Below are 26,066 nucleotides of genomic sequence, written 5' to 3' on the forward strand. Positions count from 1 at the left end.
AATTTAGGACGAGGTGTGGACATCGATCCCACAATGCACTTCTGCCTGACCACACTGTCCCAAAACGCGCACACACACACACACACACACACACACACACACACACACACACACACACACACACACACACACACACACACACACACACACACACACACACACACACACACACACACACCCATCTCAATCATCATGTGAGAGCTGACCTCCATTAAATTCACATCCAAATAATACGCTGCATTTTTTTGGAGCCCTGTATTTACAATAGTATTGTTACGTGGCTATTTTTTTCTTCTTGAAATCCACAAACATTTTGCGATAAAACAGGAAATACACACATACAGAATGTATTTTTGGCCTGTGTTGACGGACACTGACGAGTACTGCAGGCTTTCAGTAGCTTCCACTGTGGTAACTCCTTCCTGTTTGGTCGACTTTCTTCCTGTCTACTGCAACCCGATATGTCCTGGTTGAGTCAAATGTCTTTGACCCCTTCTGGCCCTCCATCCCAGCCAAACATGCCCACTTCCATGTTAATTCCTCCTGCAGGAACGTAACGGTGAACATAGAGCAGGAGCAAATTCAGGCTGCTTATGTTTACTTGCAAAATCACTCACCGGGCAAATCAGCAGTATCAAATGGTGAATATTAATATTTTATTAGTTTCATACTTTGCTAAGATTGATATTAAATGCTGGATATGATGAACATCCACTTAAATTGCAGTCCTACATATTTTTTTTTTTTATTTTTTTTTTAGTAACGCTCTCTCAGCCTCTGGCACAACAAGAGACCATTTTTAACCCTGCGGAACAATGTTTCTCCCAAATCTCTCTGGCTTTGCAGGCACCTCTCCTCTTCATTCATCACACAGCCTGAACAAGTGACCGGGGAATGACCTCGCTCACACACCAGACACACACACACACACACACACACACACACACACACACACACACACACACACACACACACACACACACACACACACACACACACACACACACACACACACACACACACACATCCACAAACGCGAAATCAACTCGCACAAAAGCATGATTCATTTATCAGAAACGATGGATACCTTGGAACACATGCTCAAACATGCGTGTGTGTACGCCCGCGCGTAGACACACAGCTAAGTGTGTACGCTCACACATAGCTGCTCCTATCACATCCGTTACAGATGGGTTCTCCTCCTCCTCACTCCTAAATGAATATAAATATGTCTGCTTGACATCATTCATCTGCCGAAGACGAACACATTTACCTCATCCAGCCAAAAGAGGCAGTGTTACTCTCTCCTCTGCAGGGGAGGGATGCATATGGAAAATGGGAACTGCAGAAGAGAATAGGAGCAGGGGTGTAAAAACTTTGTGGTATAAATAAGAGCCAAGGGCATTTAATAAGGCCGATGCCACGCAGTAGATTATCGAACGTATAGTTAATAAAGTTTGCGTTTCTCTCGCACACAGACGTACACAAAAACAAACGGCCCTCTCTTTTTAAATACACTTTATTCGGCAGCCATCGGCGCTAATCAAATCTGATCCTATCTCTCCATTCTTGACAGGCTGCATTCACAATGAAGCATTTGAAAGCCCATTAGCTCCACTTTCCAGCATCACAAAGCCAACACCAATCCGATATCATCAGTAACAGTCCATGAGAAGATGACGGCCAGACGACAAGTGAGATGCAGACAGACTAAAGGAGCTGAGAGAGAACGAAGAGATATCGGTGATGGGATCAAATTGAAACAAAATGGCGGGCGATAACCCGCCACTTGATGCTTAGGGAGATGTCATATGGGCAGGTGGCGAGATTTCTTTTCAAAAGACTACATATTATGGTGTGGTGTCTCAGGGAATGATCATTCAAACAAGTGATAAACAGTATTTTGCTTGGGGATTTAGATAGTAAACAAAACACCTGTTGAGAACCTTTTGCACTCAGAGCTTCCAGGTCATGAAAGAAAAAAAGGGTTTCAATTATAATGAAAACCATTAAAATTCGCCAGACATGACCCGTGTCCTCAGTCATGTCTTTATAATGTTCTGCTTGCAAAGCCCTGAGGGAGGCGACAGCGGGTTTCAGAGTGAACCGACTCCTGCTGCAATCTGTGCTCCATATGTCATTAAGCCCATTAGGGAAACACTAGGTTAACATTAGTGCTGGAGTGCCAGCCTTTGCTGTGTGAGCTATCGTGGGCCGACATAAAAGCAGCGTCTCACTGCGTCTCCCTTCCTGTCTTTGTCTGGCCGCCGGTATTAACAAGCCATTGTCTTTTTCTCACCACCACGCTTTCTGAACTGTATCCTCCATTTCCTCGCTTTGAGCCATTTCTCTTTCACTCAGCCCTTTTTCTGCCTTTCTGTTTCACCTTCACTGGTCCTCCACGTTGCCACTAGGGGCAGTAGAAGAATAGATGTGTAGCTTTTAGCAGGGCATTCAGACATCACTCTGTGGCAGCAAGGATCAATAACGGTACATTCTTTAAAAGCTGTAACAGTTGGTTTGCTTTTACTGTTCAAACATGTAGGATTTTGAATTGAAGGGGAATGGGAGGGATATTCCTCCTATTTGGTCTGAGGGCTTCCCTCTAGAATTATTTGGATAGCAGCTGCGGATAACCTCTTCATCCCCCTTACAGTGGTTGAAGCCACTTCGTCAGAAAAAAACATTCAAATGTATTTTGAGACGAGCAGAGCTGCCAACTCTTCAGAGTGAAACTGGCTTGTTAACTTTAAACACAAACCTTCTGACATGATTCACTTTTAAAGATTTTGTTGTTTTATTGTTGTTGAGGTTGTTGGGCAGTAAAACATGGTAAATGGCATGTGCTGATTAGAGAAATGTACATGGTAATGTATGAAGAATATCTACATACACCCTGTAACTGTTGCACCTGTTACACTGATAGTTTTGCATAATAACTCATTGTTATCACTTTGATTATCTTAATTCAAACTTTTAAAAATATGTTTTCAATAGTAAATGTACATATGACTTTTATTGTTGATTTATTTCTTGTTCATCATGGTATCCTCCTAAAAATGTTGAGAAAAAAAGATATGCTTTTTGAACCCCTTCCCCCTCCTCGGGTTTCCTTTCAAAGGGCACGCTGGTGATATCTATGCATGAAAACTGAATGGCTGTCAAACTCAGTAAAAGATGCATTTAGCTGTACAATTTTTTTTCTCCAACTCATCTGATGGAACTCATCCTTGTTTAATCAAAATCAATCGATCAAAATGTTCCCTTCAGGAAACCAGGAAACCAATACGGCATGTTCACCTAGAGGTCAGGTGGAGGTCAACGTATAGTGTCATGCCTCTACTCGACTCCCCTTCCTCCCCCTCCTGTTCACCTCCTCATTCCCCATTCCTGTGACAAAGAGAGCCAGTTTGGTTGCCAGGGAAACAGGCTTTTTTCCGTGGCGTTGTTGGGACACGTGGGAAGGGCAGGGCGGCTTTGTTTCGCCGCCGTGATGAAGGATTCTCCCCATGCATGTTTAATCGCTAGACTTATGGTCCCAAACCCAACAGCCGAGCCCATCTACCACAGCCTGATTATGTTCAATGGAGCTTCTGACACTGTCATTTTGCCAGTTTTATCACGCTGCGCAGCTCCCTCCACGGGTACCCGAGCTATTGTTGCACGGCGTTCCTTGATGAGTACAGCTGAGACCACAGATAGTGAGATCAAACAGGGAAGGCACACAAGCCGCCTTTTTTTTTTTTTTTTTTTACAACAACTAAGATACACCTGGCCAAATAAACACATGTACTTTATATACACATTTTGAAACCTACATAAGACTGGGCACACAATCCTTTTCTGTCCTTTTCTCGTATCTCGGCACCCACCCACCACTGTTTGGCTTAGCACAGCAGGGGAAAAAATGGCTGATCACCATGGCAACTGTGTGTGCCGTTCTGCTACAGCTGTGATGTATGTGGTGACACTTTTGACCCTCTGGTGAACTCTATAATGTAGGAGCCGTGGAAAGTCTGGAAAGACTAAGGCGCCCTGACTATTCTGCCTCGACGGGTCTTTTAGGTGCAGTTACCTTTACGTACCAGGTCGTCCTCCACGTATCGACACGTTTTCAAGCCAGTTTTAAGATATCTCTGCAGAGGCTCAATTAATATGCGTAATCTCAAATTGGAACACCTGATAATTGTCAACATTTTGTAAAATATTACAAATTGAGTTCTAATATAGCCTGTTTTATCACATCATGCATCTTATTCATTAGAATTCCTTTCTCAGTTGCTGTGCACATGTCACAATATTTTCTCATCCTCAAAAATCTAGCAAAACACTTCAGCTGTAGATAGGTTTCAAATGTTGATGTCAGACATGGACATCTGTCTGACACATTCACTGTCTTCAAATTATTCAGACAGGCAAGGCCAGCCCCTGTTTGGAGCCTGGAAGCATCCAAGGACTGTTTGGCCCTCACGTGTTTGTTTCCGACTCGTCTCTCAGTTATGTATGTCCTTTATTGTCACACAACATTTCTTCAGAACCTCTGTTGGCATGCCATTTCCACTGACATTTACAAATCATGCACACTGTTTCATACATAGAAAGGGTCAGATGCACACAGTTTGAGCCCGGATATACAAATGAACACACAGTGCCTTCCAGAAGGTTCTGCAGTGATGCACATACACACATACAAGAGCATGTGCGTTGTTGTGCGATGCAACAGAGAAAAAGTCACGTATGCTTGTGGAGCCTCTGCTACTGCCACCATCAAACATACACACATACACACAAATACAGGTGTTACTGCTTTTGCAAAAGCACAACACACAAAAACAATGCAACACAAAGCAACACTTTGCACAAGTTCCCTCAATCAGCGGTGTCTCCTGTCTGGTTGGTTTATGCAGAAATGTGACACTTACTCTGTGCTTCCACCACTAGAGGCGCTGCAGCTTTACAGAAAACCTGCTCTCACAAATCCACTACAGCTGCTGCTGGCTCCCAGGGAGCTGCTGTGGAGCAGAAAGGGAGCTGACACACAGTAAAAGCGTCAAGCAGACACCTTCTTAATCTTTCGCATTAGTTTTTTTTATTAAGAAACAATTGGTTCCACATTGAACCAGACATAGTCAGCATACTTAATGTGAGGCATACAGACAAGTCAATATAATTGACAGCATTAAAAAAAAAATAAAGTAAACTTGGCCTGAGCTTTAAAAGGTCAATCTAATTTCTTGTTGAGATCGCTCTCTCTCTCTCTCTCTGCAAGTACAGAGTGAGGAATTTTCCCCAGTTTCAACAAAAAAGTGAAACAAAACAAAAACAAAAGACACATTCCATGTCCTGTTGCAGCTCCTCAGTCCTGTTTGTCCAGGTCACAGTCCGGGAGGGTCATGACCTCCTAAGATACACTTAGACCTGTCATACCACTGAGAAGTCCACATGCTGCTCTGGAAAACACAAGGGGAAAAAGTGTTATGACAAATTGAACAGCACAAAAATACACCTCAATGCGTGAGAAAAACGAAGGATTACTTTCACAGATGTTTTAAGTCATGCACATGAGTAAGAGTTGTTGCAATTATACTTAAAGTATTGCATATTATTTACCACATGTATGTTTGCATGTTCATAGGTAGTTCATTTTAAAAACAAAACTTCAATTGGGTTTTTGGTGCTTTGGCAACTGACTTACCAAGTTAATTACCCAAATGTGTCAAACATTAACACTTTAAATTATACTAGGTCTCTAAAATTCTTCTTGTCAAAGGTCATACAGTCACAATTCTTTTAATAACTGATGTTAAGATGTGCAGGCTGGTTTTAAACAAATGTTGGTTTATAAATCGGAAGAGAAAGAATAAAGAAATGTTCTAATTTTCCTACAACTCTGTGACTCTGTGATCGGATGTCTTGACTAAGCCTGAACTGTGACGTTTGCTGTCGAGAACACATAGATTTGCTGTTCGGTGAGAAATCATTACGGATTTATTTATTTATTCATTTATGTGCTCCCTCATCGGTCTCGGGGGTTTGCTTATTTCCATTTGCTGAGTTTTTTTTCTGACATTGTTCACAGATCTTGTAAATTTTATTCGCTCATTTGTTCATTCATTTGTTCATTCATTCATTCATTCATTCATTCATTCATTCATCCATCCGAGATAGCTGCATCATGCATGTTTTTGTGATTTTTTGACTGACCAGATCACATAGCCAACACAAAAAGACAATCACCATGCACATATTAGGATTACAAACTAACATAACAAGAATGTCTTTTGATTATGGAGGAAGAGAAATCACCTGAAGAAGAAGACACACACACACACACACACACACACACCTGGAGAACATGTGATGTGATGAAAGTGCAAACCAATCCACAACTAAGCAGCCCTTGAGTGGAGCTAATAGAGATTATACTAAAAGAATTATCAAGGGGTCTTTGAATCATCTTTAGAAGCCAATTTCTGCAGGGAAATTTATTCAATCATGGCCTTGCCAGTCGTGGTCCTCACATTTGGGGACTCCCCCCCCCCCCCCCCCCCCCCCCCCCGGTTCCCCCTGTCCCTGCTGCCTGTGGTCCTGCCACTGATGTTGAGTGGGTGACCTTTTCTCTCAGCTAATCCACACCAAAAAGCCCTAATTACTGCTGCCGCTCCACCAGCCTCCCTTAGTCCAATAATCAATACACCCGATTGGCCGGCAGATCACCCCATCACACATCAGCGCTTTACATGTGAGTCAGTGTATGTGTGTGTTAGAGTGACATGATGTTGGTATATTTGTGGTAAAAATAAGAGAGAGTCAGGAAAACAAATCAGCCAATGGCTGAAAAGACTTGGCATTCGTAGTGATTAGACAAACAACAGAAAGACTGGCAGAGTGACTTCAAAGTAACCACACACACACACACACACACACACACACACACACACACACACACACACACACACACACACACACACACACACACACACACACACACACACACACACACACACACACACACTTGTATTTACACACATTCCTCTCTCCAAGCTGAATGTTGTGACGCCAGTTGACCTTATTGAGCTGCTGTTGTGTAAAGACTCCCTGATTAGAATATCTTCCCTTTAACCTTTAGCAGAGTGACGCTCCTCCCGAAAGCAAAGAAATAAGCTCGGGGTTTATGCAGGAAGGTAAATGTATTCTGTCGCTGTTTCATTAGGATGTGACATTTCACTAAAAGACCTGATCGTATTGTTGAAAATAGTGGCTTTTGATAAAAGTACTTGCTTTTTTTTTCTAGGAACATGCAGGTGTGGGCTTCTGAAGATATGATGAACTGACAGTGTAGAATGTCTACAGCCTAGGGCACTTGTGATTTTAAAGCTGTAATTTCCCACCTATATATGTGTGTGTGTGTGTGTGTGTGTGTGTGTGTGTGTGTGTGTGTGTGTGTGTGTGTGTGTTTGTGTGTGTGTGTGTGTGTGTGTGCGTGTGTGTGCGATGTTGTGTACAATGTTATCAAAAAAGGCAAGTTTAATTTTAGATGCAGCTGCATGAACTGTCATACCTGTGAAAAGAAGAAGGTGATCTCCCCTTTCTTTCTTCGTCTTTCATTCTCGCTGACAGTCTTTGATTGCATTAGACAAGTTAATGAAAAGCAACAAAGAAGAGACGGCCAGCAGCCCATCCTGCAGTCTGCACCTGCCAGAGTGTATGTCTGTGTGCATACCTGCCAGTGCCTATGTCAAGCTGACTCATGTCCTCAGGCGTGCCAGTCAACACATGATGAGACAGTAAGAGAGTGATGAGAAACTCGCTCAAAGCTTCAGGGCCAGACATGAAATGGTTATGAATATACGTTCTTGATGCTGTAAGAAGGAGAAGGAAAAAAAAGATTTAAACAATATGTTGGTAATTTCTTTTTTTAAATAGCAACACATTTTTGAATGACAAGCACATAATTTCCCTTGCAATATGTCTCATGTCAGCATGCGGCATTTTTGGAGCTACAGACACATTACAAGTCATCATCCAATAGTCTTCTCTAATTTGCAGACTCATAAAGATACTCGGAACCACAATCACACAACCTGCACTTATTGCATGAGTGCATGTTTTCATGCATGAAGATCAGGCAAAATAGGCGTTTATAAAAACGACCTGCTAATATTGTGGTTTGTGGATCAAATGGCCACACTCATGAGGCCATGTTATCTCGCAGCAATATCATCAAAACTCTGATTGTGTGGTTATCTTGAAATAAATAAAAAAAAACTCTAGTCGGCCTATAAAACAATATGAAAAGACCGAGCATTATTCTTGCAGATGGATTGATAAACATTGTGGGATTGGAAGTTATGAACATGTCGAGTACAAGTTGGTAATATTCATAGCAACCCGTTTGACAGGAGAGAACATTTTTGTGCAAATGACAATGATCAGTAGTAACAGATGATTTTTCCTCAGCTTTTATTGTTCAGGGTTTATGTGTTTCCAGTTTTTTATCAGTTATATCATATGAAGGTGAGCAACACAACTTTGTGAACCCCTCTGATCTTTCGCTCATGGGCTCGAGTGAATATTACTCAATTTTTACGGAGAATTCATGAATTTAAGTCAGTTTTATTCTAGGTTTAACTGATACAAGTGATCTCTGGAGATAAAACTGTGAGTGTGAGTGAACGTGTAAGACGAGGCGGGAAAAAGTCCCATCGGTGTTGCTGAGTGGTCACACTCCCATCTGCTGTTTGAGTTCAAATATTCTGAATTGCTGCACCAGTTTTTGGAGCGTAGAGTTGGAAAAGGAAAAACAAATCAGTGGTGGCCTCTGGGATAACCATCTGGAAATGGGAAAAAAAATAACAGTAGTCAAGATGTCTTATTGCAAACAAAATGACATTAGTGTCTAAAACATAGGCCAGACAAACCAAAGGAGCAGTTAAAACGATTTTACGCTCAGTAAAAAACAAAACCCTAAAATATCCCCTCAAACAGTAAGGGTTTATTATTTCACTAAATTATGGGTTTGTTATGTCATATTTTATTTCATCACGAAAAAACAATTGCTGAAATCAGTGTGGTAAAGAAATGTAGTTCCTCCACTGCTTGTGTTTAATAAGATGACATCATCTCAAAGACCCTCAGTCATTTGTTGATAATCTATCAGATGCGGCTGGTTGCAGCAATCAATAATGTTGGAGTATCAATTACTATAGTGTTGTATGTCATATTCTATCAGTATTTTGACATGTAAACAGTGTTCCACTGGTATGTGGCCTTAATTCTTGATAATACAGTGTGCTGCAATTAAGACAATTAAATGGGCTGTTCAATCCCCGACCTAATGTAGGCATCAGGTCTAAAATGCCATTAAGCTGATTTAATGGATGTATCAGAAGAAGAAAATGAGTGCCCTGTCTGTGTAAAGGCAGCGATAAATAAAGTTTTACTGTCCTACAGCACAGAATGACCATAATAAGTCTGCTGGAGGTTAAAATAATCAATAGCTGAACTTGAGCTTTTCTCAGGTTTAAACAAGGGTTCTGAGCACGACAGTATGACGGGCCGAGTCTACAACTGAAAATCACCATGTAAGCTCCAAATAAAGCATAATGCAAGATATATACAATAAATACTGTAAATACAATTTTGTTCGTAACCAATAGCTTTGGAAACATAAGAATCTTTGGGCCTGCTAAAGGCGTAAAAGGCCTTCAAACTTGTTTTTGCTCGCACTCATGTGAAAAGTGATCAACCAATGGGACGCACTGAGAATTGCGCTAAAAATCCATCTAATGCATTCACCTTCATGAATATGGAATACCTGGCAATACCCCCCCCACAACTTTTATCTGCAGACTTTATTATAAGGTATTTTCTCTGTTGTACCACTTCTTAGGTCTTTAAACCTTTTCTTTATCTCTTATATTGCTTTTTGTTTTCCACACATTTTTTGAATTTGTGACAGATCATCACATTGACATTTCCTTTTTTAGACAAATCCCCTGTTTTGTTTTTTTTGCTGTAACGCACCAACATCTTTGATAACTTCCACCACCAACACGCCCAAATCAAAGGCATCGCTTCTTTTTTTTGTGCTATGTCCAATGCATGTCAAACCCTCATTCAATTACTGACATTTGCATACGGTGTCATTGACGGTTTTATTTTTAGTTGATCAACTCCATTACCGTGACCATGTAAAGAGTTTATACAGGATCTTGGTAAATCAGCACCATTATGTCAAAAGTGGAAACTTCCTTCAAACTCAGTTGTTTTTCCTTTACACAATTATGCAGCATTGGTTCGCCATGTGTCTGCAGTGTGCATACATGTGCAGTTTGTATGTCTGCGAGAGCGTTTGGCGGTGAATTAAAGACAAACGCAGCCCCACAGAGAGCTGCCCCAGTCGGCCTGGCCTGCTGAGTGAAACCCTGTGGTAATGTTTAGCTTTAAGGGTGAAAAGAAGGTGTGCGGGGGGAGGCGGGTGGGGGATGCGGACGGCAGGGATGACAGGACTGGGGTTCTGTGGTTAGAGAGTGAGTCGAGAGAGCAAAGAGGCTTGTGGCTGAAGGAGGGGAGAGATGGGTCACGGAGCAGCAGCGGGCAGAGGGAGGGAGAGAAGGATGAAAGGTCCAATCGTGCTGCAGTGTAGGGAAGGTCCCTCTTGGTGTTGTCAGTCAGTCGTCTCTCTGACACCTGAACCTCCGCTGACCGGGCTGTGACTGTCTCTCTGGCACTGGAGATATCACTGGGGGGGCTGATCTTTGACCTCTCACCTCCTCATCACCGTCACAGCCCTCTCCCTGACTCCTCAAGCACCCCTCTGTATCCCTGCATTCATTTTATTATTTTTTTAGATCTTTACCTTCTACCCTTTCAGTTCAGTCAACATACCAGCTCAGCTTTACTAAGATGTCAGCGCTATTTCAATCAAAAGGGTTTATTTGCAATGACGCCAATTTGGTTCTATCCCGTGATAATATTTACTTCAACCCATTGATGAGTTTGGGCCGACTGGGGAGTTCAATTATATTTTGATAACTGATTATCTATATCCATATCCATATCCATATCCATATCCATATCCATATACATATACATATACATATACATATACATATACATATACATATACATATACATATACATATACATATACATATCATCCTCTCTTCCAACGGGTCAAATAGTTACTGAACACATCTACTGAAAGTATTAATGACAATTATGGCAACTAACCCTCTGAAAGGGACTCATTGTATGTCTGAATTTAATCAACATTCATCTGTTTTATAAATTTTTTTCTATTACCTTGAAATATACAAAGTAACTTAGAATAATTTCAATTAATACCCAGTTTCAATGTGCTTAAAATCATCCTACCGTTACCTGTGACACTGATGATTTTATTGACTTCTGGAAATTGGATCAAAGGTTAACGGCGTTTGGAGACTTATCTCAATGAATCAATCTGGCAGTAAAAATCATAGAGGATGCAATACATAGACAAGAGTATGTGGAGGATATATTCGGTGTATTTCACCTGGTTAATCACACCATGATCCGATGTCTGCAAAGAGCGTCTGTTAAAGACAAACAAACAGGAAGCAAAACAGCAGGATGTAACTGCTAAGAAGTAACCATGCCGCAATGCCGTTTCATTGATCAGTTCATTTTTTTTTTATCCACTCGGCTATGAGGAGCTCTAAGAATTTTTTTTTTGAAATTGTTAGTATAAACAATTTTATTTGTTCTAATGTCTGATTGGCTTTCATAGAGCTATGTAAAGTAGTTCCATTACCTGTTGGGAATTAAATAAAGTTATTTCGACTTATATAAATTTAATAAATTAGATTCCACAGTGAGCAACCAGGGCCTTAAATGTTCTGAAAGGAAACTTTTTCAGATGCTGAAGACACACACACACACACACACACACACACACACACACACACACACACACACACACACACACACACACACACACACACACACACACACACACACACGCACACTCACACGCTATATCCCTGGAGGGCAAGGTCTAATCCCAGGTTTACATTGTTAGGACAACAGGGATAATCCTTCTAACAGGGTGTTTATCTAGAAGATGCAACCATTGAATCCCCAACACACACAGTATTGACCTGGACAGAAACATAGAAAGGTGACGAGAAACAGAGGAATTTGAAAGATCCTAAAAAGGGGATAACAAGGGAACAGGAAGAAGATAGGAACAGAAGAGGGAACGATAAATAAAAATGAGCAGAGGTTGTAAGTGCACAGACAGAAAATGAAAGAAAGGTCTGAGCTGTCAGGTATGCAGATGAGAGCGCGATGGCATCAATGCAGGAGTGGACACAAGCGGTCCCTCGGGACCGCAGACACCAGCCAGAACACACACACTGAGAGGCTGAGCGGGACACCACAGAGCATATAAGCCTTCATTAAAGATAGACAACACTGAAGCTTAAACAAGACACACATGATGATGATGCAAGAAGCTGGTGAGGGTTTAGATACATACTTTTGTCGTGAAATGCAGAATACAGAAGAAAGCCAAGGACGTGTTTCCCTATTTGTTATTAAGATACGAAATGCTACCTTTCCTGCTAACTGACTGTCGGTCTTTCACGCTAGTTAGATTCCTCACTATTTTTCAAACTTTCTTTTTTCTTGTTATCCACCTACATAGTTAGATTTCCCACCTATCAATTTTCTTTTAGGAGTACAACATTTTTATTTTTGAGTTCCCTTACCAGACAGACTTGTTATAATTGTTTTGAAATCACATAAGTGTGTGCTGAGCAGCAGTGTGAGATGAGGGGACACCTCACAAGAAGATCAAAATAAAATAAAAGTGATCAACTATAAGCACATCTCTTTTTATGCCATTTTAACATTGTTGCCTATAGTGTAATTATTGTCTTGGTTTTATACTACTCCTTTACTTGATTCTGAACCATGTTACAAAAGCAAAGAAGACAGAAATGGATATTATTGACGCGTTTTTTTTAACTCTGGTCACATGTTCACTGCTGTGCCGTGCTAAGCTGGGATTTTCTGCAGTGGCGGGTTCATGTTTTTTAATTGCTCATGTTAGTTTCTCAGTTTGTCTTCCCACGCAAAGTGTTGACGCTGCTGGAAATGCAAAACACATTTCTACCAGTGTGCCACACTATATATTGTAAAGATGGAATAGAAACTATATACATAATGTGAAAGATCTCATCAGCAGAGCATCAGACGTGTGTTGTCTGAATGTCATGGAGAGATATCATGAAAGTCATTACTTTTGTAAAAGATTAGTCGCTTCGCGCTTAAACGTATAGAGAACTCCTGATGTGAGGTCCCACTATGACTCCATCATGCTTTCCTGCCTCTGCTAGGATTCTGGCTGACAATAATATGTCTTGAGCTGAAGTCTGTTATTTTTCACAACAGAGGAAGCAGGAGCTGGAGGGGCATAAATCGGCAAACAGTTGCAGTTGGCAGAATCGGCTCAGCTCCTGAGGGTGCTCCCTAATTAATGCAATCAACTGAGGAGTTTCTGCAGCGCTTGTAATAAATACTTTGTGTGCCACATACAAAAAAAGCATACTGACATATAACACGACAATATGTGATCATTTAAAATGTTCAAAGCTAGAGGTGATCGTACCAGGTACCATGATAACAAATTGAATGTTGTAGAGTCCAGCGGGGTTGGTCTAATGATCTTAGTAACTGAGGCACCACAGGAACGAAGCAGGTGGGGGGGAAAAAACTGTTAAAGTAAAATGACATATTAATAGATCATAAATATTAACTTGTTTTTTGTTTTTTATCTTGTTTGAAATTTTCGCTAACGATATGTACAACTTTAGTAATGCAATGCTTGATTTTACTTAACTTAGACAAACATTAGTGGTGAATTACTCATTTTATTGGTTTGATTTATTAAAATCCTGCATAAAGTGCACCACATTGCCTGCTCACACAAACTAGAGTTGCACTGATCAACTCAGAATAACACTAATCATCACACAAACAGGAGAATCCAAGTGAGGGTTTTTGGCCCTCTGAGTTCACCACAAAGTGACTGGATGGAGGGTTAGGGTTGGGAGCATTACAGAAAGTAAGTCTGAATTTGAAGGACACAAGAAAATTGCAATCTGGGAATGGCCATTTGTGGGATGGCCACAAAGTCAAAGCTGTGGGGAAAAGAAGACCTGATAAGGTGTACGACACAGAAAATATCTTCTAATAAAGTCTGCAGATGAAAGTCGTGACGAGCCAGCTGAGGAAATGCCTCTCACCACAACAGTAGCATCTAAGCTAAAGGCTGTGTGGGTTTGGACTGACTTTTCCAAAGTGTTAAAAACAGATGCAATCATAGTCAATACAAACACTTTTAGATGGAGTAAATCACACTATGAGTTCTTCATTCATTTATTCCCTCCCATGTTATTTGCTCAATGTGGTCAACGTGCCTGTTATGACATATGCATCATTCATTTCCATGAAATTAATAGAAGAATTTCTCAAGAGAAAATTACTGGAGTCCACCTGAAGACTTCATCCATGTGATGTCTGAGCTTTAGCAATGCCTCATGTTTTTGATTGAGACTTTCAGTTTTTTTATCATGGAGTTTGAACTTGCAGTTTCCTGACGATGAGCTGTTGAAATGTTTCCACTGTTATATCTTGACTCTGTCCGACCTTTTGCAGGAGCGCTATCTGCTAAAACAATAACAACTTTCAACAGGATGGGCCTACATTAAGGCACTTACTCACTTCTAAATTCCTCTTTTTTCCTGTGTAGATTGCCTCTGCTTACTTAAATAATGTCAGTGAAGATTGTTAAATAAACACGTGAAAATACCCTCATGCATCTTTATTCAATCTTAAATTTAACTTCTCCCCGACAAACCCTCCTTCTTTGAGCATTTGAACAATGGTGAATTTGCATTAATGGATTAAAATGAACAGTGTTCCTTACATCACAAATTCAATTAAATAAACAGACTTACAACTAGAAACACTGTTAATGACTGTTGTATAACAACATACTATCAGTGTTGTTTAATTATCCTGGTAACTGTTTGCTCAAACAGCAAATTTGGATAAACTGTTTAGAACCATTCAGGACCGACATGATGAAGGTTTTCACTGGTTTCAATGGGACATATTGTGGCATAGTGGTTAGCTCTCACAGTCTTTCATGGCCTTTCTGTGTGCAGTTTGCATGTTGTGACTGTGACCATGTGAGTTTCCTATCAACAGTCCAAAGACATATATGTGATATGTTTATTAGTAACTCTGAATATTCCATGATTGTGATTGTCTCAGGAATGTTGTGGGTTCAAATACTCTGGTCATAATTCTATTGGCTTCAAAGAATTGAGCATAACTCAGCAAGTGAAATCTGGGGGGGGTAATGGGGTGTTCTTTTCCAAGTGAGGTGGCACTCATTCCCAGACTTAGCACAACCCAGTTTATCCAGCCAGCCCACATTTGCAGATATGCTATGCATGCAAATCTTGATTAGATCTTCAAAGTAGCTGCCTCATCAGCTCGCTAACTATCTGCAAGGTTGCATTATGTGAATACTTGTTACTGGAGGAGGGGTCCAAGAGGGTTTGAGCTTGGCAATTATATGTGGTGTCTTCTTGTGAGTGGAGAAATAGTGAAAGATTTTAAGAAATAAGTCATTATGTGCCTAAATTAAGAAGCCCTATCTCCACAATAAGACAATGCAGCACACATTCATGCATACACATAAGCCATCTATATTCTCCCATTCAGGGGCACGAACTTCAGTGGCTACCTGCCACTCCAGTATCTAATGCTGCCTGTCGGATTATTGCGCTGGCCGGCGTTAACTTCCTGTTAAAGGGGGTTAGGTGGGCAGGGGGGATATCGGCAAAACAGAGGCGCGCTTTAGCATGCATGTCAGGGCTGGGGGACGCTCTCTGAGCCAAATGCCAGTCTATAGATCGCAGAGGGGACTAAAGATCACATCATCGTCCACCCGGACATCGGTGACACGGGACAGCGGACGTGGGAGAGAGGGAGGACCGAATGATCCCTGCCAGGACGAGGCATTATAGACAGCCGCTGTCATTACAGGGCAAACATGCACTAGTTTGGGTGCACAAATGTAAACACACACTCTGGGCTGCACACACACGCACACGTACGCCATCCGTGACGACGAGGTTATAGACAAGTGCTGTCATTAGAAGAGTCTCTGAGGAGCTCAAATGATAACGAGCGAGGAGGAGGAAGGACCGAGGGGGGGGAGTTGATGAGGGTGACTGTCCGGCTGTCTGCAGGTGAGGCTGTGGTGTGAGAGAGGTCAGCTCGTTTCAACACACACCCCTCACACAAAAGGTGCACACTTGAAGCCAGAGTCAGCCTGACTATTCATCCGTTTTCACAGCGTTACAGACAGAATGTTCAGCTTTGCAAGGAAACACAGTTTTTAATCTCTTTCGTTACATTTTGCATTCACGCAGCACGTACTCAGGTACAACTACAGTTACATTGTTTGAATTGCACTTGATTACAAGCAAAATACCTCAATAAAAAAATTTAAAGATTGAAGTACTTTTTAAGAAGTTACTGCAAATATCAGTTTATTTGTAATGTCATTCAATTAGATTGACAATGAAAAATCACTGGACTCGGTTTGTCTGCATGAAATACTTTCAAAGACACATTTCTTCAATGAACAATAAGATGTGCGTGTGTGTGTGTGCGTTTGTGTGTAAAAAATGCAAATCAAGGACTTTGAATATTAATTCAAATTGTTTAAATACTCAGGTTTTAAAGGAAGAAAAGTGGAATACATTGTGTAAAGTACACCTCTAAAGTATGAGTAAAATTATATACTGATAATCTTCATTAATGTACCCAAGAATACTTCTCAGTTATAGTAATTTGAATCTGTGTTGCTCCCGACACTGACTTGTGTATGTTAAGGTTGGACTCAGTTAATACATTTTATTCAACTATGTGATCAATTAACTCAAAATACACTAATCATTAAAGAAAGGAGACAAAACATTATTTCCTCGATTAACTGTAGTGAAAGAGCCTGATTTCAGTTTTAATATGACGCACATTCAATGAATATTGGGTTTTTGATTTCTATAAAGCAATAGAAATTACATGTTAAAGTACAGACAATTGAATGACAGCAGAAAATCTTTTCAGGAAACCTTCATTCCACCGTCAACACTCAGTATACCAGGAAGTCACAAAAGCTACAATTAACTGTCAGTACTTGTAGTTTGCTCCATTTCCTTTAACAGACTGTCAAATGGGTGAGAGTAAAAGTGAGAAAGTGTCGGGCTTAGATCAGTTTCACTGCTGTCTGACGCCTGTCAGCAAACATGAGACTCATGCCCACAAAATGACAGATTGTATAAGCTTCACAAATAAAGGACTGACACCAGCACCTCTGGTGTTATGAACTACTACGAATACATACAAATCATAACCAGTCAGGAATCACATATTGAACATGGAATGTGTGACATTAGAGAAAATGGAGGTTCGAGGACACACTAATAAAAACATTCCTGAAATCGGTGGTGTGTTGTGTTACATAAACACAAATAGTAAAGACATCTCTGTTTGGTAGAAGTGTGGCAGGCTGGTGACCACCATGAAACCACCAGGCTCATGCGACAGTGTATTTTGCTTTTAGACACTATTATCATATGCTCATGTTTGTTCAATGAATTTATTTTTAAAATGCCCAATTTTTTGGGGGGGGGGAGGTTTCAACCATCTAATCCACCGCAAAACTAAAAGAAGCTGTCTAGAATTGGGAGAGAAGATTTGTTTTTCCTTTCATGGGAGTAACCCAACCCACGTTTAACTCTGCTGCACATCGTACCAATTAGGGAAATAGCAAAAAACCACAACAGACTGTTCATTAGTATAAAATGTATTACTATTATAACAATCTACAAAACACAAATTTACTTATTTGTATGTACTATATTTAGGTAGTGTGAAAGCAGGTTTTTGAGCTGTTGAAGCTGTATTTGTAATGTCGCAGTGTCTTACCACTAATTCTCATTCACTGTAAAACTTGAGTTAAGTCAACATGTTACAACTTCACCAAACACAAAAACAACACTAAACATGCCAATTAAAAAAACTTTTTCACCACCTTGTCAATATTCACTAAGGCAGACTGACCACCACTGATAATCAATAAAATTTGAGAATATGAATCTCAGCCTATATGTGCAGGGTTTGCATGTTCTTCCTGTGTGTACATGTGTTTCCTTGAGGTGCTCTGATTTCCTCCCACACTCCAACAACATGTATTTGACACTAGTTGGCGTTCCAATTGCATATGTACACCCATAATTGGTTGCAGAACTTTTGGCAAACTGAAAACTTCTCTTTTGTCCAATTAGAATTTACTTCTTAACTGTCGGCATTGATAGATTTCCCCAGGAGCAGGCAGCAAAGCAGCCCCACGGCATTATGGTACCTCCACCATGTTATACACTAGGAACAATTTTGTGGGGCCCAATTTCATCATGTTGAACTGCATTCTTTAAAAGTACAATTATGTTGGCCGTGTCAGTACACAAAACATAGCAAGATAGATTTTTATTGAGTGTATCAACATTTGCATAACATTTTGTTTCCTTCAAAGCTCCAACATCCAGGGAAGGTTTTTTTCAATTTTCAGTGAAATGTTTTAATGGTTTCAAAGATGATTCTTCAAAAATATTGAGTCGTTTTATTGAAGCCTTTAAAAAAGACAAAACAAAAAACCCCAACATATAAATATAGTTTGTGATGCTCTCAGACAGCTCTCTTGGCTTTACATTTTTTTTTTTAAAAATCTTACTCTCTAAAAAAGTGTAAAAATGAGCACATCTGTATTGCATTTTGGGTAACTAAAAAATTATTAATGTTTGGGTCAATACATTTTCACTGAATTTATGTGAATTGTTTTATCATTGTATTGCCACGTCTTATGTTGAGTTCCACCGTCCTGCAATAAAATCTGCAGAAAAGTACCCAAACTGACTTATTGGAGGAATCGGGGGAATCTTTAAAAATGAACATCCTGTTCTTTGCACTAGGTTCATGTGTATTGTGGTATCAGGTGCAATGACTTGAATGATCTTGATGTTTAGCACAAATAATTCATCATTTATTTCTTAAGTATCATAAACATTAACATGTCCATTTAGAAGAAAGATGCAGGTACCTTGTACAATCATGGGTTGAGTGGACGCCATAAATTGTGTTCCAGGAACACAATTTTCTGTATTGAGTTTTTGTGTCACTAAAGCAAAGTTTTGAATTTTATTTTATACTACTGTTGTCAATTACACATTTATTTGCAATTATTTGTGAATTTATTACAAATGTTATTATTTAAAATGGGGGTTCCAATAATTCAACTCAACATTGCCCTTCAGCCAAATTAGGGGGGAAAAGGCAAAACCAACTGTGATAACTTATATAAGATATGATCATAATTAAAAAAAAAGATTTAAAAATAAATAAAGTCCCTTATGCATGTCACTGGCTCAAACTTAACATGATAAAAAGCTGCTGTCTACGTCTACTCGCCCGTAAACACAGAGTATCTCACAGATTTTTCTTTGTGTCAATTTGTCTTTCTGTGCTTACGGTTACACGGGCTGCAGATTCAGATCTCGACTGCTCTCTGCCCAAAGGGGACAAACAGCCTATCAGGTGCATAGTCTCACTCCCACTGTGTGCGATGTGCTTCGGGGTGTGTACAAACCGGAGGCTTAGAGTTACACGAAGCCTTACATCTGTCACTGAAGCATGTCTGTTATCCTTTATGATAACAAGCCGCTGTATTAATACTGTCGAGTTTAACATCCACGCCGGCTTGAAAGCTGTGTCTGTGTAATTTGTAGCGGCAAAACGTTGCACCGAGGAAGGTGAGTAGTTGAGATTTTTGGGATTTGGGATTGGTGAAAGCTATGTCACAATGAGAGCTAGACAAGTGAAACAATTAGGTTGAAAGCTCCTGATGATCGTCCAAATTTTCTCGATGTAATCTGACCTCCACCCTCGTGTCAGTAGTCATCAAAGAGATTGAGCGCTCAGTTTTGTGTCGGATATCACACAAATTGCTCCATAATCCCTCCCATAGTCCCCTGTCACTGCGCACGTGAGCACTATCGCTCTTCTTTTAGGAAGGACTGACAGGTGGTTCTCAGGTAAAATGGTGTCAGGTATGCTCAAACGCCCCGACAATCACCGCCCGTCCCCCTCAGCAGAATCCAGCGCTCACATCTTCTCTAAACTCGGCGGACCTGACACGGAGACGTTCCAACTCAGGTGCTGAAATCTGTTTTCTTCCTCGCGGCCGTGTGTGTGTTCATATCTGTGTGAAAGTACTGACGGCGGTCCAGTGTTTCTTCTTAGTGATATGTTAGCAATTATCTCCTCCAGGCCATTTTCAAATATGTTGCTTCACCTGTCTGTTCATGAGAGCAACGCCTCAAGTCCTTGATAACAAAGGCTTAGTTACAACGCTTGCTTATTCACAAGCTGGTTGTGCAGTTAAGATTTGGGATTATGTTTTGCCTTTTGTGTGTTGTACTTACATCTTTGGCTCAAAAGGAAAATTAGAAAAGCTTATAGCAGATTATAGACCAATAACGACTCGCATCATAGACTGAGTGGAACATGTCAGCTGGCTGAGTTCGTCCATGACATGATAATGAGTAAGAGATCATCAATAAGAAATACTCACATTATTAGGACTTGTGGGTGCGCTGCTTTTTTTTCAAAGTATACTTAAGTATACAAAAATGATTGCCATTAAGTGTCATTTGTGACAAATAGGAATGTAAACAATTAATACAGGTGAACTTGAAATTGAAGGCCAGCTGTTAAACTAAACATCAAGTAGGGATATTTGTGTTTGGCGGCCTATTTCACACCAATGAAAAAGCCTGTTTGTGTCCATTTATTAATGGTGCCAGTTTTGTGAAGAACATGCATTTGTGAGATGAGCAGCAGCTCTCTGACCTTGAGTTTGCATGTTCTCTTTGAGCAAGTGTAGGTTTTCTCAAGCTACATTTTCCACCCACAACCCAAAAGCAAGTCTTTGAGGTTAACTGGTTTCTATAAAGTGCCTCCAGGTGTAAATGTGTGTTCCTTCATCCTCCGTCGGTCGGGATCGGTTCCAGCTCCCTGCAACCTAAACTCAATAAAACATCATATAAAATAGATGGATCCATCTCGAATACAAAGACATGATGTGCTTGTTAAGAGTGTGGGGTTTCCCGTTGGTCCTTTTGACAGTTGTGTTGACCAACAGCAGGAATAAGTCGAGCGTTAACAGAAGGTACAAGTATATAAAATAAATCAATGGTTGTCAAATTACTTATCCAGTGAATATAATGTCCTGAACACGATGACGTCCAGATGATGTGTCCAGTAAAGATGAGGTTATCTTTAAAACTATAAATCCTGCTTTATCTTCCAAACTATTGGTTTTTTTTTTTACTTGTGTCATTTATCAATATGAAGTTACTTTTCACTGGTCACACAAAGTCTAATGTGACAAGCTGTTGACCCTCTGTACTGGTCACATGTGGCTTTCCACTGTTAAGGCTGAAATATCAGCATTTTGCACATCCAGGACTTGCATGCCACTTAAATTCAATTATGAATCTATTTTATTTATTTGTCAAAGAAGTGATATTTTGGTTTTATGCTTTGCGGAAGTTTTTGTAACTATGTTTCCCTACTTATTCTTCTTGTTTAATCTAACTTGCAGAGAATTCTTTTTTGTGGATAAGATAGTATTGTTTTGTATATTCAGAGGTATTGCCTTTGATCAGTGCCTGTTTCATTTGTAAAAACGCGCTGTGGTAGACACAGTTGTCCAGCCTCGATGCTCCTCTCTGGTTATTCCAGTTTTAACTGAAGAGTGCGTGTGGCTGCTTGTGAGGGAGACTCAGGATGAGCAGCCTGTCTGTCAGGTGTTGGTACTCACATTAGTCACGTAATAAACAAAGGATTCTGGGAAGCTACGATGGCTAACACAAAGAGCACCCAGACTCCTCTCAGTGTCACCCGATCTATTCTATATGTGTGTGTGTGTTTCCAAGCACATGTGCATGTGTGAGGAGATAAGTGTGTGCGTGCAGTGGGAGGCTTTCTTTAGGGGGTGCGGGCGCCTCATTGGCTGCCATGCTGGGGTCAGCCTGAGGTCGGGACATGTGTGATGGATGGACCTCTGTCTCTAGACCACTATCCAGCCCTCTAGTAGTTCTCGCTCCTCCGGTGGGCCTCAGACCTGCTCAACTATCCTGGCTGCACTCTTCTCTTTTTCATATCTCTTTGTTTCACTCTGACCAGGAGTGTTTCAACAGACTGATAGGAGCCCAAAGAAAACTGCAGACAACTCTTTGAGGTGAGTTCTGTTGTCAAGATGTGGATGTGCGGCACTTCAAACTGCGTCACTCATGTAACCTCTGCTATTCCTCCCTGTAATCCCAACGATCCACATCCCTACTTCCGTCTGCTCGCTCATGCTCTAACATGCATTGCAGGACAGACAGTCACTGACCACATGATGTCATCTCTGCTCTTCTTCCCCTCCTTCCCTCCTTCCATCTTACTGTCAGTCCCTCCATCGGCTCTGTCCCTTTATCGGCACATGGAGACACACATCTGTCGATGGAGGAATTCATTTTGGCTGCCAATCACAACAGGGGAGTGGTCAATGAGCACAGATGTGCCAATACTTCGACTACCATGATGAGTGACTTCTGTCTGGCTCCCTGCAGCTCCGTCTCTCTGGCTTCCAGCACTTTCTATCTGGAAGAAGAAACCATCTCACCCACTGCACTTCATTCTGACTTCACCTGAGTGTGTGTGTGTGTGTGTGTGTGTGTGTGTGTGTGTGTGTGTGTGTGTGTGTGTGTGTGTGTGTGTGTGTGTGTGTGTGTGTGTGTGTGTGTGTGTGTGTGTGTGTGTGTGTGTGTGTATACGGCACAACACCACAGCACAGCCAAAGCACAACATTTCTGTGAGTGGAATGAATTGAAGCTCATATAAAAATCTGGAAGAGATTCCTTGTATTACTGGGGCACATTGATTTTTGTTGTGGTCATATTTCTGCACCTTATACCTTCCTGAGACACAAGATTTCACAGTTACTATAAATGCAATGGGTCTGAACCAAAATGGTTGACTCACTGTGTTAATATCAAAATGTCATTAGTATCTGCATTTGACATTAGAATTATCCAACTTTTCATACTTTAAAATTCTTGCCCACTAATTTGGCTTTCACATTAAGTTCTGGCATGTCTGCTCAGTTTCAGAACTTTGTGCAGTTTTGCTGAGTCTTAACAGTTTTTATTTGGTCTTCTTTCACATGCAGGTGAACACAGAAATATAACAAATGTTTGAATAAAGTTTGTTTAAGCAACAGAAGTTTGTAAAGCTCAGACGCTTGACGCAGCAGCGAGGGATTCTTTTGAAATCTATTTCCATTTCTGCATGTGTCTTTCTCCACTTCAGTGAGTCAAATCTCCTTAAAAAAAAATTCTGGAGCTCCTGCATTTGTTTGGAATACAAGCCCATATGTACAGCACCTCAGTGGATGTCAGAGTTTGTAAGTTCTAAGTTAAATACCTGTGGACTCCCAGATTGATGTCTGGTTTCTTCCTTATTGAGCAGGAGTCCAAAGACTACAGACAAAAAAAATCATATTAATATTTTTGGAAGTCCAATAAAATCTCACAGTTTTCTTTATTTGAAGGACCCATTCTTTATGAAAGAGTCTTCTCCAGACACTTTCCACAATAGAGGCCAAAAATAATTTGGACTTTGCTATTGTAATAATAGAGTGAAAGACAAATTAAGTCATTATTCAGAAACCATAAATATCAACTTGAAGGCTTCACATATATATATATATATATATATATATATATATATATATATATATATATATATATATATATATATATATATATATATATATATATATATATATATATATATATATATATATATATATATATATATATATAAATAATAATTTTTAAAAAAACATAGTCTTAATATCTAATTCAATGTCACAGTTTCAAATTGGATTTAACCTATAATTTCAGTACGTTTTTTTATTTTGTATTTAGAATTTATTTCAAATAAGAATGTTAATTAAGTTTAAAATATATAATTTTTTTAACAGGCAAACTGATTTAATTACATTGCAATAAAGCATGTGCTAATATTCTGATTTAATTTTGAATAAAGTTTATCTAGGTTTTAGAGGGATTTTTAATATTAGAAAGTTCTTGATATATCTGGAAAAAAGTCCCTTTGTGCTTTCATTTGGAAAAACGGCCTACGTTTTTATTATTATCATGTTTTTTACTTTTTTTTTTCTGATTATATCATCAGCACTGGTCGAACTAGAAACTAGAAATGTGTATTTTACACGGCTGAATTCTCATTTTGGCTCAGAATCTCTAAACGTGTATTCCTTCCTCACGAAGCCTTAATGGTTTGAGTTAAACATCTGTCATCGTCCATGTGTTTATCTGAAGGCCTTAATGGGAACCATCAGCCGCGCGGCGCATCTCTGAAATCCTCTTTTTATCTCATCACGCGCAGGCGGGTCAGTTTGAGAGTTTTGCGCAGAGTCTGACGGTGTTGATGCGACACAGGCAGTCGTGGTTGTGACTGTACTGCGAGTGACTGTTGTTGAGAGACTTGTTTGTCTGTGTGGTCTGTAAACTGTTGTTTGGATTGGGTGTGGAAGCAGGGGCAAACAAACTGAAACCGTGACCGAGGACTGACCCCGGGGTTTCAGCTGCGGCTCCCTGCGAGGGGCGCGAAGGGAGCTTCCACCAGCTTCTACTTTCAAAAGAGGGGCACCCAGAGGTCCCCACGGAGGACTCTCGTGAAACACAGGGTTTTACTAAAAAAAATTGCACAAACTCCCCAACATCAAACGACTTATTTCTAATTTATTATCTGACATTGTCAACTAAACTCAAGCGTTACGTTTTAGTTTTAAGACACAAAAGATTTCAGTCTCTAAAATAGTTGGCACTTCGTTTTTCACAAAGGAAAATTTATACTGCTAGAAAAAGAAAGGCGGTAAAGATGTCACTGTTGATCTACGTGCACGGAAGTAGCAGTGAAGTCTATTTCCAAATCAAACAATCAAACTTTACTGTCAAGCGCACATCAGTTTTTATAGACTACATTATTAATTTTTTTTAATCGGCTAAAAACACACTACTTTCAAATAAATTAAATGTACATTTTTAACTGAATGAAGGCACGAATTGAAAATAAATTAAACTTCCAAATTTAATTTAATTGATTAATTCGGCCTGTTTGTCTTAGAATATTTCTAAAATACTCCAAATATGTGTTCAATTGTTAAAAAAAAATTACCTCGACTGATAAAAACAAAATAATCTTTTCAAAATTGCAATTATTCTCAGTCGCCTATAAATGAAGCGAAAATCTTCAGCATCAATGAAATATTAGTTCAAGTTTCGTTAACATTTTAAGAGTCTCCCCGAAGAGCTCGATATGGATTTGATATGATTTTCTTTTTTATCTATTCTATACGGAAGTTTCAGAGCAACAAGTCTGCATTAACGCTTTCATATTTTCACAGAAACAGCCTCGACCAGCAGAATGAGGGCCTCTGTAATGACCAAAACAACAACATCAGGCTTCACACAAAACACAGTTTTTGTCCTCCGTATAGGCATGCACTAGACACAAAAAGAAGTGAGTGAAAGATGAATAAAATAGATTGTCTACATAACTTACTCTGCTTCCCGGTGTGTGTTAGTTTGCGCCACAGCCTCAGCTTGTCAACGCAGCTCCAATTCAGCCACTCCTGCAGGTGGATCCGAGGTGGAGGTGAATGCATGGCGCTCATTAATCATGGCTTTTTCGGCCTTTCTTTGCCCTTTTATGGTGGGATGGACTCGCATCCTGCACACCAGGAATTAAAACAACCAAAGGATCAGGAAGCCCATGCTTCAGTTTCAAATGGGGATTTAGGCTAAAGA

At 40.1% G+C, this 26,066-nt stretch overlaps 2 long non-coding RNA genes across 3 annotated transcripts; one reads left to right on the top strand and one right to left on the bottom strand.

The window, feature by feature from the left end:
- Nucleotides 1–3,754: 3,754 nt before the first annotated feature.
- Nucleotides 3,755–25,886, bottom strand: LOC308123315. Its single transcript, XR_013936206.1, has 3 exons — nucleotides 25,822–25,886; nucleotides 7,562–7,862; nucleotides 3,755–5,450 (listed from the first exon to the last, which is right to left on the bottom strand). It is a non-coding gene; the product is annotated as an uncharacterized lncRNA (long non-coding RNA).
- On the top strand, nucleotides 19,766–23,667 carry LOC308123314. 2 transcript variants are annotated; one of them, XR_013936204.1, is made up of 3 exons: nucleotides 19,766–19,934; nucleotides 22,372–22,426; nucleotides 22,641–23,614. It is a non-coding gene; the product is annotated as an uncharacterized lncRNA (long non-coding RNA). The 2 variants fall into 2 exon arrangements; XR_013936205.1 differs by lacking the exon at nucleotides 19,766–19,934 and adding an exon at nucleotides 20,177–20,337 and having other exon boundaries at nucleotides 22,641–23,667.
- Nucleotides 25,887–26,066: the final 180 nt, after the last annotated feature.

This window comes from Lipophrys pholis, assembly GCF_963383615.2.
Source record: "Lipophrys pholis genome assembly, chromosome: 17".
Classification (NCBI taxonomy): domain Eukaryota; kingdom Metazoa; phylum Chordata; class Actinopteri; order Blenniiformes; family Blenniidae; genus Lipophrys; species Lipophrys pholis.